The sequence below is a fragment of the Hemicordylus capensis genome, chromosome 15 (genome assembly GCF_027244095.1).
Source record: "Hemicordylus capensis ecotype Gifberg chromosome 15, rHemCap1.1.pri, whole genome shotgun sequence".
Taxonomy (NCBI): Eukaryota; Metazoa; Chordata; class Lepidosauria; order Squamata; family Cordylidae; genus Hemicordylus; species Hemicordylus capensis.
In genome coordinates, this window is record NC_069671.1 from 9,549,591 (window position 1) to 9,562,741 (window position 13,151).

General features: G+C 48.0%; 1 long non-coding RNA gene across 1 annotated transcript; it reads left to right on the top strand.

Annotated features, from left to right (window-relative positions):
- The first annotated feature begins 278 nt into the window (after positions 1 to 278).
- On the top strand, positions 279 to 9,327 carry LOC128337801 (uncharacterized). Its single transcript, XR_008312439.1, has 4 exons — positions 279 to 384; positions 1,056 to 1,198; positions 8,262 to 8,426; positions 9,093 to 9,327. It is a non-coding gene; the product is annotated as an uncharacterized LOC128337801 (long non-coding RNA).
- Positions 9,328 to 13,151: the final 3,824 nt, after the last annotated feature.

Genomic DNA, 13,151 nt, shown 5'->3' on the forward strand with positions numbered 1-13,151 from the left:
CTGCCCTTTCAAAAGTTGCTCAGGGTGGTTTAACATTAAAATAAAAACAACTAAAATCAACTTACAGTTATAATTGGAAACTGTAAAAACAACATAAAACCATCTATATATATAATTCTCTAGGGTGTACCTGTGGATAATCCCGTGTGTGGCAGCTCTTGTGAGAGTTAATGAGCAGAAGCACCGGATTGGGCAGTGGGGATTCCATATGCAGATAGGGAGGAGGAGCCTGTGATGGGTAAGGTCAGTTGGAATGCAACTGTTACTGGTCGGAAGATGTTCTTGATAGTGGGCAGGGGTCTCCGAAGAGAGGGGTGGTGAGGGAGGAAAGAGCCCCTTCAGGAGAAGGAGGCCACCATTGTGTGAATTAGATGAGGAAACAAGGTGAACAAGATCTGTTAACTCAGGAAACGGGGGGGAGAGAAGGGAGGGGAAGAGAGAAAGGAGGAAGGGCGAGGGACAGGCCTGAGCCATTCAGCAGCCTGAGGGGAACGAGCAGCCATGGCGGTGGCAGCAGCAAGGAAGGGCCCAGTCAACCACTGGTGCTGTTTGGGGCTCTCGAGGCCATTGGTGGAGGGAGGCAGGCAGTCAAGGGATGGGCCCGGGCTTGTCAGTGACCTGAGGGGAACGAGTGGCCCTGGTGGTGGCGGTAGTGAGAAAGTGCCCGGTCAACCACTGCTGCTGCTGTTCCTGTGGGGAGGAGCAGGAGTGGGGCCCGGGTGAGGGTGGGGAGGTCTCTGGGGATAGGGGGCTGCAGCTTGGCCAAGAGGGGTGAGGGGGATGGAAGCAACGGGGTGAAGGAGAAGGAGCAAGAGTGCAGCTCAGGTGAGGGTGGAGAGATCTCTGAGGTGAGGGGGGATGTGGCAAGGGGTGAGGAGAGCAATCAAGCACTAGCACACAGATGCTCTGTGCAGGTCCAGCTAGTTAACCATTAAAACATTTAAAACAGTATTAAAACCCTGGAAAGCCAGACCAAACATTTACAGTTTAACAACAGTTTAAAAACACTGGAAGGCCAAGGCCGATAATGAACTCAGATTACGGATTTCTTCCAGGAGTGCATTCCCCAGCCCAGGAGCAGCTACAGAGAAGGCCCGCCTCTGAGTTGCCACCAGACGTACTGGTGATAACTGGAGACGGACCTCCTCAGATGACCTTCACGTGCGGTAGGGATCGTGCAGAAGAAGGTGCTCTTAAGGTAACCCAGACCTATATATACCCCAAATGAATACTACTCTAAATTTAAGATGATCCCCCCCCAAAAAAATACAGGTAAAATACAGGTTATAGTTGTATTTATCCAAAAGGAAATGGACTCTGCATTTAAGACAACCTCCCAATTCCTATCATCAGAGAACTTGGAGGAGAAAAAACTACTCTTGGATTAAGGTAAATACGGTAGTAACAACGTACTGTTCAAAGCAGCTTATGTTACAGAAGGACTGAGAAGATGGTTCCTTGAGCAAAGGGGGCTTGCAATCTATCAGGGAACACAAAATGATAAATAGGCTGTCTCCTTCTCAGAAGGACTGCACTAGCAAACCAGCCTTTGCTGCTGCATTTGAGGGACTGGAGGAGGTCAAGACAGTGGAGGAAGTGGGATACAGGCAGTATCCTGGGTTTTCATTAACCAAATCTTTAGTATCCCATAAGAACATAGGAAGCTGCCGCCTACTGAATCAGACCTTTGATCCATCTGCTTTAGTACTATCTACATTGTCTGGCAGCAGTATAGACAATACACTTCTCCAAGGTTGCAGGCAGGACTCTCTCTCAGCCACATCTTTGAGATGCAAGGGAGGGAACCTGGAACCTAGATGCTCTTCCCAGAGCGGATTCATCCTCTCAGGGGAATCTCTTCCAGTGCTCACACATCAAGTCTCCCATTCATACTGTATGCAATCAGAGTGGACCCTGCTTAGCTAGGGGGACAAGTCATGCTTGCTACCACAAGACCAGCTCTGCTCTTCGGAACCCCGTGTTTGGGGTTCCCAGTTCGGAACCCCACATTCAAACTGGTTCAAACACGAGGGCAGGGACACCTTTTAGGATGGGGGAGGGTGCACTTACCCCACAACCGCGTTTCCCCTGCTGGTGCTCCCTTGAAAACTGGACCGGCGGGGCAGCAGTGTGCTTCCTTGCCACCTTGACCCCTCTTCAGTCTGGAAGTGAGCGGCAGTAGTGTGTGCACGAGTGAGCACAGCGTGCATGTGGCTGGCATGCGCATGTGTGCACACTACTTCCAGTCACTTCCAGACCAAAGAGGAGACAGGGTGTCAGCGGGGTACACGGCCACCTTGCTGGTCCGGTTTTCAAGGGAGCACTGGCGGGGGAAGTGTGGTGGTGGAGGAGGTGTAAGTGCACCCTCCCCCATCCTTAAAGGTGTCCCCTCTGCCTTTGAACCGGCCCCCACCGGTTCTGTGCACATCCCTACGTCAGACTGCCTTTTTAAATGGTTGCATCCCCTCAGCCAGAGGCCACTTGTCAGTTTGTATATGAAACGAAACAATATTCTTTTCTAATGTTTTCTTCTTCTCCTGACTCCTCCAAGGCTTTGAAGCAATTAAGTCGCTATCACCTTCCCCTCGAGCGCTTTGAGTTGATTTTCTGATGGGATCTGTATGCTTCTTTCCGTGTTTCCAACCAGCCAAGCAAAACGGCCACCTGGAATTTAAATCTGGCTATCCCCTTAAGTGGCCTTATCGATTTTAGTCCCTCTGTAAGCTCCTTTCATTGTCTACAGTTTAGTATTTTTTTAATACCTTTTGCCAAAAAAACAAATAACATCTCCCTGCTCCAAGTCGATAATTTCCTATCTCGAGGACATGTTTCACTGGTCACTTTCGCGCACGTAATTCCATTGAAATGAACAGGACTCCATGGCTGTAAGTGTAACATTTCAGAAGTTAAATCACACTTCTCAGGCTTTTTTGACTATTGATTTCCTCCCTCCACCCTATCCTGGCTGATATTTTCTCCTATATATGCCCAGATTAATGTGAAAGGAAATCGATTTCGAGCTCCAAGCAGTATTTTCTTTTCATTTTGCCACTTCCAATTGTCCCATATTTCTCGTCAGAGTTTTTTGACAATGCAGTTTGTCTGCATGTTCCCTATCTGATGACCTGTAAATAATGAAGACAGGTAGTTTCTCCTGCTACACAAGAGCGGAAAGTCTTATCTAAAGGTTTTCAAAGGGAAAGGACCCCCTTAACTAGCGGAGGCCAGGAGAAAATTGCTGCAGAAAAAGCCTCCATTTAAAAGGTTTCTGTTGACACACAAGTTGCTCTTGATCTATCGCGACTCGCTGGCTGGTGTGGAAAGCTGTTCAAATGAAGTCGATACAGAGTGTATCACTCTCAAGGGGGCAAATCACAGGGAGCCAGGGCTGGCCCGAGGATTGGGGGCACCCCAAGCAAAGTGGGCACCCACATCCAAACCCTTTGGGGACATAGGAAACTGCCATTTACTGAGTCAGACCATTGGTCTATCTAGCTCAGTATTATCTTCACAGACTGGCAGCGACTTCTCCCAGGTTGCAGGCAGGAGTCTCTCTCAGCCCTATCTTGGAGATGCTGCCAGGGAGGGAACTTGAAACCTTCTGCTCTTCCCAGAGTAGCTTCATCCCCTGAGGGGAATATCTTCCAGTGCTCACACATCAAGTCTCCCATTCATATGCAACCAGGGCAGACCCTGCTTAGCTATGGGGGCAAGTCATGCTTGCTACCACAAGACCAGCTCTCCTCTCCCTGTTGTCCACCATGGCGAGAGGAGCAAGGGTGAGTGACACAGATGGTGAGCGCCCACATGCTCTCTTCGCATGGCAGATCACCAGTTTTCATTGATTGATTGATTGATTGATTGATTGTTAAATGTATATACCACCTTCCCTTAAAACAATCCCAAAGCGGTTTACAGCAGAATTTAAAAACAAGTTTGTTAATCTGATTAAAAATTTAAAACAAAAGCATAAAAGCAATACGGAGTACAAAGAGCAGCAGCAGAGACAGTCAAACAAAAGCCTGGGCAAAAAGCCAAGATTTTACACTTTCTAAAAGCTGTGATGGAGACCGAGGAGCGAAGAGCCACCAGTTGGCGAGGAGAGGAAGTGTGGGAGACAGAGACGGGAAGGAAGCGCCCACCCGGTCTCCTTGCCCGCCTGCCCCCTTCCTCACCCTTACCCAGTAGTGGCCGGTGGAGGGATGGCGAGAGGCACCTTTAAGAGTAAATGAATTGGGACTCACCTCCGCTCTTGCCGCACCTGGACCCTGCTCAGAGAAGCAGCGTGCAGGGGATCGGCTCCATGGAAGCCAGGTGAGTGGCGGAGGAGATCCCTTGCCAGAGCTGGGCAGCACGCTGCTTCTCCCAGCAGCATCCAGGTGTGGCGAGAGCAGAGGTAAGCACCAATTCATTTACCCTCAAAGGTGCCCCTTGTTGCCCCGACACCGGCGCCCTCACCAGCCCATGGTTACAACATGTGACGAGGGCTGTCGCTGCCCCTCCCTGCCTGCCACCCTAGGCAACTTCTTAGTTGGCCTGGAAGACAAGGCGGTCCTGCTGGGAGGCCCATGTAGGCCTGGAACTAAGCCGAGGTGCACTGCTGTGCCAGTCCCGCCAACGACTTTTGGCTGCCCCTGCTAATTGAGCAAAGAGGCCTCATTCAGATGGGTGATGCTCTTATCGCTAGCAGGGGGAGAGCAACTGGCCCTGTCCAACCTCCGCTCAGCATCCTTCCAGTGGCTGTTGCTGTGCTTCTCTTGAGCCTGTGAGCCCTTTGAGGGCAGGGAGCCATCTTACACAGTGAGGAGATTCTCACGATTGGCAAAAGGCGGGCGAAGGGAGCCTAGCCCGCTTTTTGCTGATCGTCTGCTGCCCCGGGCGCCGCGCAACGCCCAGCAGCAAACCTCCCCAAGGACCCCTCCCTTTAGCCAAGGCTAACGGAGCAAGCGCCCCGTTAACTTTGTCTTTCTGATCGTGTGTTGCTGCTGCGCTGCTCCGCACCACGGCGACACACGGGGAGACCACCGCCGGGAGGCTGAAACAAGCCTCCCGGCCCGGGGGGAGGGGGTCTCTGCAGGATGCCCCACACGCTTGCACAGGACATCCTGGAACTTCTAGGGGCCATGTGGTCCCTGATCCCCGCAACCCCCACCAGCTCATTGATGGAGCCAGCAGTCATGTGGGCAGCCGATCCGGCTGCCCAGGACTGCAGCCTTGATCCTCTGCGGGGAGAGCGAGCTGAGCCCGCTCTCCCCACAGAGCCCTCTCCAGTGGGTCTCACTGATCATGAGACTCACCTCAGTATCTTTCCCAGTGCAAAATAGTTTGAGACCTCTTTATTGGAGATTGGTATATAAATATTCTTCTTCATCATAAATTTGCTGAAAAACAGGTTTATTAATTTTTAACATGACACATTTCATCTAACGAAATATCAGGACCAGGTTTGTTTGTTCTCTCTCTCTCTCCCCTCCCCCTCTCCCTCCCCCTCTCTCCCTCCCCCTCCACCCCTCCCTCCCCCTCTCCCTCCCCCTCTCTCCCTCTCTCCCTCCCCCTCTATTCCTCCCTCCCCCATTTCTCTCCCTCTCTCCCTCTCTCCCTCCCTCCCTCCCTCCCCCTCCCTCCCCCCTCTGTCTTTCCCCCCTCCCTTCTTTCCTCCCTCCATCTTTGGAACAGCCACCCCGGCCATCAGGTGGGCCTTTCTGCATTTCAATGACTTCTTTATCTTGCCGAGGCATGGCTTCGCTCTGCTCTGGACTTCAAAGCAAACGAGTGAGCCGTGCATCTTCTGCCTTGCCGCCACAAATGGAGAGCAGCCCAGAATCAGAATTGCCCAATTCTGAAGCTGTCACTGAGAATTTAATGCTTGGGCTCCAAAGCAGTGCGAGGTAAGGTGTTGTGTTGACAGCTGTAGAGCAACGGTCCACACAGTTTACAGCTCCGACTGTCTTGCCTGATGGCCTCCACCTCCCAGGCATCCTTTCTCTTTCCTCCTTTCTTCAACTCCCTCACTCCTCTCTTCTTTTCTTTGCCAGGCCATTGTCTGCAGTGCCTGCTTCTTTCAGTCACCCTGTCTCTGGACTTCCTGTCCCTCAGCCTCCTCATTGGCTGGAAAGAGCCAGCAATAAGGGTCATGAAATAATGGCATTTTAGTGTCAGAAGGGGTCTCAGAGGTCATAGGAACATAGGAAGAGGGATATACTTCCATAAACTGAGTCAGTCCATTGGTCCATCTAGCTCAGTATTGCCTACATAGACTGGCAGCGGCATCTCCAAGGTTACAGGCAGAGTCTCTTTCAGCCCTGTTTGGAGATGCTGCCAGGGAGGGAACTTCGAACCTTCTGCATGCAAGTGTGCAGGTACTCTTCCCAGAGCAGCCCCATCCCCTAAGGCTGGGGTGGAGCCACCATTGAGCAAACGGGTTCAAAGAACCTGGGCCACCAATGAAAAGGGCCACCGGAGACTCCATTGCACGTGACATCAGGGGGCATGGCCTGATCACCAGACACTCCAGCCCTCCCAATCTCATTTCCACCCAGCATTTGCTGGCTGGATCATTTATTTCCCTTCCTCCCACTCTTCCTCTCCACAGGACCAGATCTCCTCCCCTCCTCATCTGCTCCTCCCCTGCTGGTCTTCCAATCCAACCCTCTGCTCAGTATCAGAAACTGCTCCAGCATTCCTGACAGATGGCCATTCAGCCTCTATGTGAAAAACTCCAGTGAAGAAGAGGCAGAAGGTTCCACTGTCAAATAGCTCTTATAGTTAGTGAGGTCCTCCTCATGTCTAGTTTAAATCTACTTCCCTGTCAGTTCAGTCAATTGGCTCCAGCTGTGTCCTTGGGAGCAACAGAGAACAGGTCCTTCTCCCATCAGTCATGCCTAGAGAACAGAAGACTACAAGGTAGAGGTGTGCAGTGTGCACAGACTAGTTGGGGTTGTTCGGTCCAAATTCAGATAGAATTCAGACAGAACCATGGGTATGCAAACCAGTTTGGTCGAACCGATGGGCCAGTTGGTTCGATGAACCAGCTTGAAGCGGTTCACAATTGAACCGCTTGAACCATCCTGGTTTGCGGCAGTCCGGTTCGATCACAAATGGGTTCTACACATCCCTACTACGAGGAGATATGTTAGCCATTTTCAAGTGCCTGCTGGGAGGAGAAGTGGACTTGTTCTCTGTTACTCCTGGGGACACGGCTGGAGCCAATGGACTGGAATGACAAGGAAGCAGACAGCAATGGAATTGCTTCAGTTTCTGTGCAGCTAATATCTATGCAAGCTTCTATGACAACTAATGGTGCTTGGCTTCCTGCCTTGGTATCCTGGGCTGCTGGCCAATAGAAGAGCCTATTCATGTATCTTTGCTCAGATAATGGGACCAAAGTGCATTGTATTCAGTCTACCCTGAAAATAAAACAGGCAAGCACTGGTCGACATGATCGGATTAGAGAAACACAAATATCAGAAGGAATATATTGTCCTAGCTCACTATGAGACAGAGGGGACCTGTATGCCCTTATTATTGCTAGGTACCATGCCTATTCGGCAAAAGGGTGTAAAAGAGAAGATCAGCCTCTTAATTTAGGGTGAATTATCTAACAGCTAGACTTTAAAGGGAATAGAATTGCTTAAACCAATTCTATGAAGTCAATAGTAACAAGAACTTCTGTTAATCTGCCTACTGCCTACTAATCTGCCTACTTTCCTTTCACTATAATCTTAATTGAGCATTGCCATCCTCACGAGGTGGCAACCTTCCACCTCAAAGCTTCATGCATCCACCATCTTGAATTGGGGTGGATGACATCATCACAAACTACACCGTTGAGGTGTCCCTATGTGTCACTGCAACTGTACCAAATTTGGTTCAAAAAGGTCCAGGCATGCAAAGTTGATGGGGACACACACACACACACACACACACACACACACACACACACACAGAGGTGGGGAGAGGGGGTGCAAAATGTGTCTTGCCCAACTTCTGGCAGAAAGAGCTATAGAGGGCCAAGTTCACATTTTTGGTTCTAACTAGGGGTGTGCTTTTAAATTTTCATTACTACTAGTTTTCTATGTTCAGAGAATTTTGGGAGGGGTGGGAAGGCCTATTTGAACATGCAACCCTCTCTCCACACACCCCTGCAGCCTGAAGTGGTATACTCCAGGGAAGGTTTTCCAAAAGGAATCTGCTGCCTCTGTTAATTGGCCCTGACTTGGTACATTGTAGCCAATATGCCCAAAGGAATCTCTCTCCTTCAGGTTAAGTTGAACTTCTGAGCCTTTTGGAGAATGAACAGCTCATGGTGACAGAAGGTTCTCATTTCACCTCCTTGCTTCCAGATTGCATTGAGAATCCCTGGTGCATTCATTATGGGATGAAAAAAGAGCTAAATAGCATGGCACTTGAAAAAGAATTCCCATCAGGTGAGGCAATTTGCGTTTCAAAGCATAATATTAAGACAGAGAGAGACAGGAATCCTTTTTATAGCCAGCATTCGAAAGAACTGTGTTTGCTTTCTGTTAGGGTGAATAGTCTTCTGTTTTTGCAACTGAAAATAGTTATTTCAAAAGAGCAGGGTAGAAATATTTCCCTGCAAAGCACTGGGTGAAGAATTGGTGCCATGTGTTCCTCTGGTCACTGCTTCTTTTCTGGCTCATTCATATGGGTGATCCCAAACAATCAGGGATCATGTCGTGAACAAGATCGCATAGAAATGCTAAACAGACAATTAGATTTGAGTATGTGATGATATCTCCGAGGGCAAGTGGTATAATGACTAGAGTGCTGGATTTAGATGGCAGAGATTACTTCATCAGTTGCCATGGACCATTAACTCTCAGCCTAACCTCCTCAACAGAATTGTCATGATAAAAGGGGGACATGCACACTGCCTTGAGCTCCTAGAAGGGTAGAATAAAAATGTAATAAAATAAGAGAGACATGTCTTTGGCTGAGTTAGCAGGAGGAGAGCACATAGCAATGAATTTCTGTTTCCCCGTCCCAACTCCAGCTACATTAACTGTTTGTCTCCCATCCATGAAAGCAACTTTTATTTATTTTATTTATTTTACATGTTATATCAACTTGAGGCTGAGCCTTCTCAGTGGCCCCTCCTAGCTTGTGGAACATGCTCTCCATGGGAATAAGAAGATTCTCATCCCCGGAGGCCTTCGGGAGAGCCATAAAGACCCCCCTTTCAGCTTGGCTTTTAATAATATGTAAGTGGTTTTAATGGTTCTAAATGAGTTTTATGTTAATGTTTTAAATGGTTTAATTTTATGTTTTATGCTAATATTTTAAATGGCTTTATTTCTATTGTCATCTGCCTTAAGCCATTTTTTAATGGGTGGTATAGAAATGAAGTCAAAAGAGATGAAATAAATAAATATGAAGTCAGCAGAGTGAGGGCGGTGCTTTGGAGATGAGTCGCACATGCCTAATGGTGATCCTAGCCAATCAGTGATCACAAGAGGAATGGGGCGATGTCACCATATTGCACTGTCAGTCAGATGACATCACTGAGGGCATACGTAGACAGAGCATAAGAGCGCCGTGTCAACAAGCAGGCGAACCCCTGTGCAAGCAAGGCCAAAAATTAGTTGAAGTGGGGGGGCTCATTTTTCAACAATGCAGAAACTGCTCCTGAAAAATGATGAGTCGTTTACGGTGTTTCAGAATGACATATTTTTCTTCTGCCATACCTCACCTGGATTCAACCCTCTTCTTCTCAAAGGCAGTATACTACCTTGCCTCGCTTGTGCAAAATCAATTGCTCTTGCAAATTGTCTGACAGAAGCAGAAAGTACTGATTTTGCTGTGCGCCTCATGAGTAGAACCTGCAAATGCCGGGGGGGGGGGTATGTGGCAGGAGAGAAAGCCTGTTAGTAAACAGAAACAGCTTTTCCAAACCTGTTTTATCTTTGATAAACAAATTGGTCTCCAATATTTTTCATGATAATGACAATAATGACATCGAGCAAATATTTGGGCAGAAGACAATGTCTGGCTCCAGTTGCTTGGATTTCCATCAACAGCAACATCCTAAATGGGCTGTGATAGCCCTATAAATCATTTAATTGTCGGGGGTGGGAAAAGAACGCAACTCATACATTATGCAGTAACTAGCTCAGCACAAACGGTGGATCATTGAGTCGCTCGAAACATTTGCAATGCATGCGATTAGGGTGTCGTGCATAAATTGCTTTCCTCCAGAGTAATCCCATCGAGTTCCATACTACCATTGGAGAGGAAGCAACCTGCGGTTGATATACTTTTCATGGAGTATTTATGAACTTATTTCTTATAGTGTGAACACCATGAACAAGTTAGAGTTTCTTTGCTGGCTCAGAAAAGATTCAGATCTGTGGGGTGGGGCCATAGCTGAGTGGTCTAGCATTTGCTTTGCATGCAGAAGGCTCTAGGTTCAATCCTGGGCATATGCAAGTAGATTTGAGGGTCCCCTGCCTATCTATGGGTGGAGAGTTGATCTTTTGGTTAAAAGGTAAAGTGCTTCATCGAGTCGATGTTGATTCCTGGTGCCGACAGAGCCCTGTGGTTTTCTTTGGTAGAATACAGGAAGGGTTCACCATTGCCTGTTCCTGTGCAGTATGTGATGATGCCTTTCAGCATCTTCCTATATTGCTGCTGCCCGATATAGTACCAGCGGGGATGAACCGGCAACTTTCTGCTTGTTAGTCAAGCATTTCCCCGCTGTGCCACTTAAGGTGACTAGAGTGGTCTTTTGGCAGTAAGCATGAATTGTCGTCTTTACTAAGCAGGGTCCACCCTGGCTTTTATTTGAACAGCAGACAATGGGTGTTGAATGGCAACATTCAGCCTTTCCTTGCACATCTTAAAGCAAGTGAGTCCACATGACTGCACTGTTTTTTGATCATCACGATGGTCAGAATATGCCCTGTGATATTTGAAACCCCTAATCTGGTTTAGGTATTTGGAAAAGACACAGAAAGATAAATCTGCGAGTTTTACTGGAATTGAAAAAGGAATTTAAATAACGGAAGAATAACAGTGAGTAAGGCCTACGGCGAAGGGAAAAAATCAGATTTTAATCAAAAGGACAAGTGGAACCATGTTATCGTAATAGGGGAAAATATGTAGGCTTTAATTTAAAAATATCTAATGCTTCTTTTAACGGCTTAGGTGTTCAGCAGGAGTTGAGCGATTATCTCATTTGCCCGGGACAGCTTCTATGGACTTCATTACTCTTTCTTGATTAAATCTTCTCTAATGATTTCTGTCTGTGAGGCAGAAGAAAAGAGTGCTCACAAATCACTCCTTCGAGCAAAATCTTGACAAGCGGCAATATCAGATTCGAGCTGATCCAAGAGGACAGAGAGGAAAGAACCCTTGAGTGGCCACATCCTTAATTCTAAAAGAGAAGCACAGCAGAGACAGTGCCTGGGACGAAGAAGCAGTCTTGGGTGCTGTCAAGATGGCCGTGCAGAACAAGGCACTGGGTTAAGGTCTGTATAGAGGTGTGTGTGTGTGTGTGTGCATTCATATCCCAATCCTGGCATCCTTTAGGGGATCAGGGTACAGCATCAGATTTGCATGCAGAAGGTCCCAGGTTCAGTCCCCGGCAGCATCTCCAGGTAGGGCTGGGAGAGATTCCTGTATTGGGGATGGGGCTGTGGTTCCATTGTAGACCATCTACCTACAGCCCTGCCTCTCCCATCCAGTTACATCCTGTCCGGTCAGATCATCTCAGATGGCCCTTCTGTCGGTCCCTGATTTCCGAGAGGTTCGAAGCTCTAGGACCCGTGAAAGGGCCTTTTCGGTTGCTGCCCCACTTGTCTGGAACTCCCTTCCCCTTCAGATTCGTTTAGCCCCTTCCTTACTGATTTTTAAATCTCGGTTGAAGACTTTTCTGTTTTGTCAGGCTTTTGCCCTGTAGTTTACCTATTTGGTTTTTCTCTTATTTGTTAGTTACTTTAGTTTTTAATTTAGAATCTAATTTTAATGTTGTCTTGCTTTGCATGTTTTTGTACACTGCCCAGAGTCTTCGGAGTATATGAAATGTTTCTAATAAATAATTTTTTTAAATGTACATACCTCTTGCCTGTGGGCTCCCCAGAGGCATCTGGTGGGCCACTGTGTGAAACCAGGTACTGGACTAGATGGGCCTTCTTGGGCCTGATCCAGCAAGGGCTTTTCTCATGTGCTTACCAATGTATTAGGAACATAGGAAGCTGCCTTTTACCGAGTCAGACCCTTGGTCCATGTAGCTCAGTATGGTCTACACTGACTGGCAGCAACTCTCCAAGATTCCAGGCAGGAGCCTTTCCCAGCCCTACCTGGAGATGCTGCCGGGGATTGAACTTGGGACCTTCCTCATGCAAAGCAGATGCTCTACCACTGAGCTACAGCTCCATTTCCAAAATTAGAAATCTAGGAAGCTTCCTTCTACCGAGTCAGACCATTGGTCCATCTATCTCAGTACTGTCTACGCTATCAATCAATCAATCAGTCCTTATTATGGTCTACACTGGCTGGCAGAGGTTATTCAAGGTTCTTGGCAGGAACCTTTCCCAGCCCTACCTGAAGAGGCTGAGAGCTTCTGCATGCATAGGAGATGTTCCACCACCAAGCTACAGTCCAATCCCCTAAAGTGGAATCTCTTACAACAGACAGTGCTCACGTGTAGTCTCCCATTCAAATGAAAACCAGGGCAGACCCTGCTTAGTAAAAGGGACAATTCATGCTTGCTACCATAAGACCAGCTCTCCTCCCCATTGCGGTCTGCTGTTAGAGATTCCCCTTAAGGGATGAAGCTGTGGTTCAGTGGTAGAGCATCTCTTTGCATGAAGAACGTCCTAGGTTCACGCCCTGGCATCTCCAGGTAGGTATGCGGATGAGTTTGCCAGTGGTCTGTATGCTTGGCACAGATCTTCGGCACACCATTGAGGGGAATCTGTATTGTTTGACTGGGCCTGAAAAGTTTACAAAATTACGCATCATTGGCTTCTCAGTGAAATTCTTCCCCCTTCACTGTTTCTACAAGAATATCCCTTGACATGCTGATCTCTTCATTAGGAATGGCTCAGAGACATGAAAAAGGCTATCAATCTATCAGCTGCAGCTGAGAAAAAGCAAAAAACAAAAAAAAGCAATTTATGGAGCAATAATCC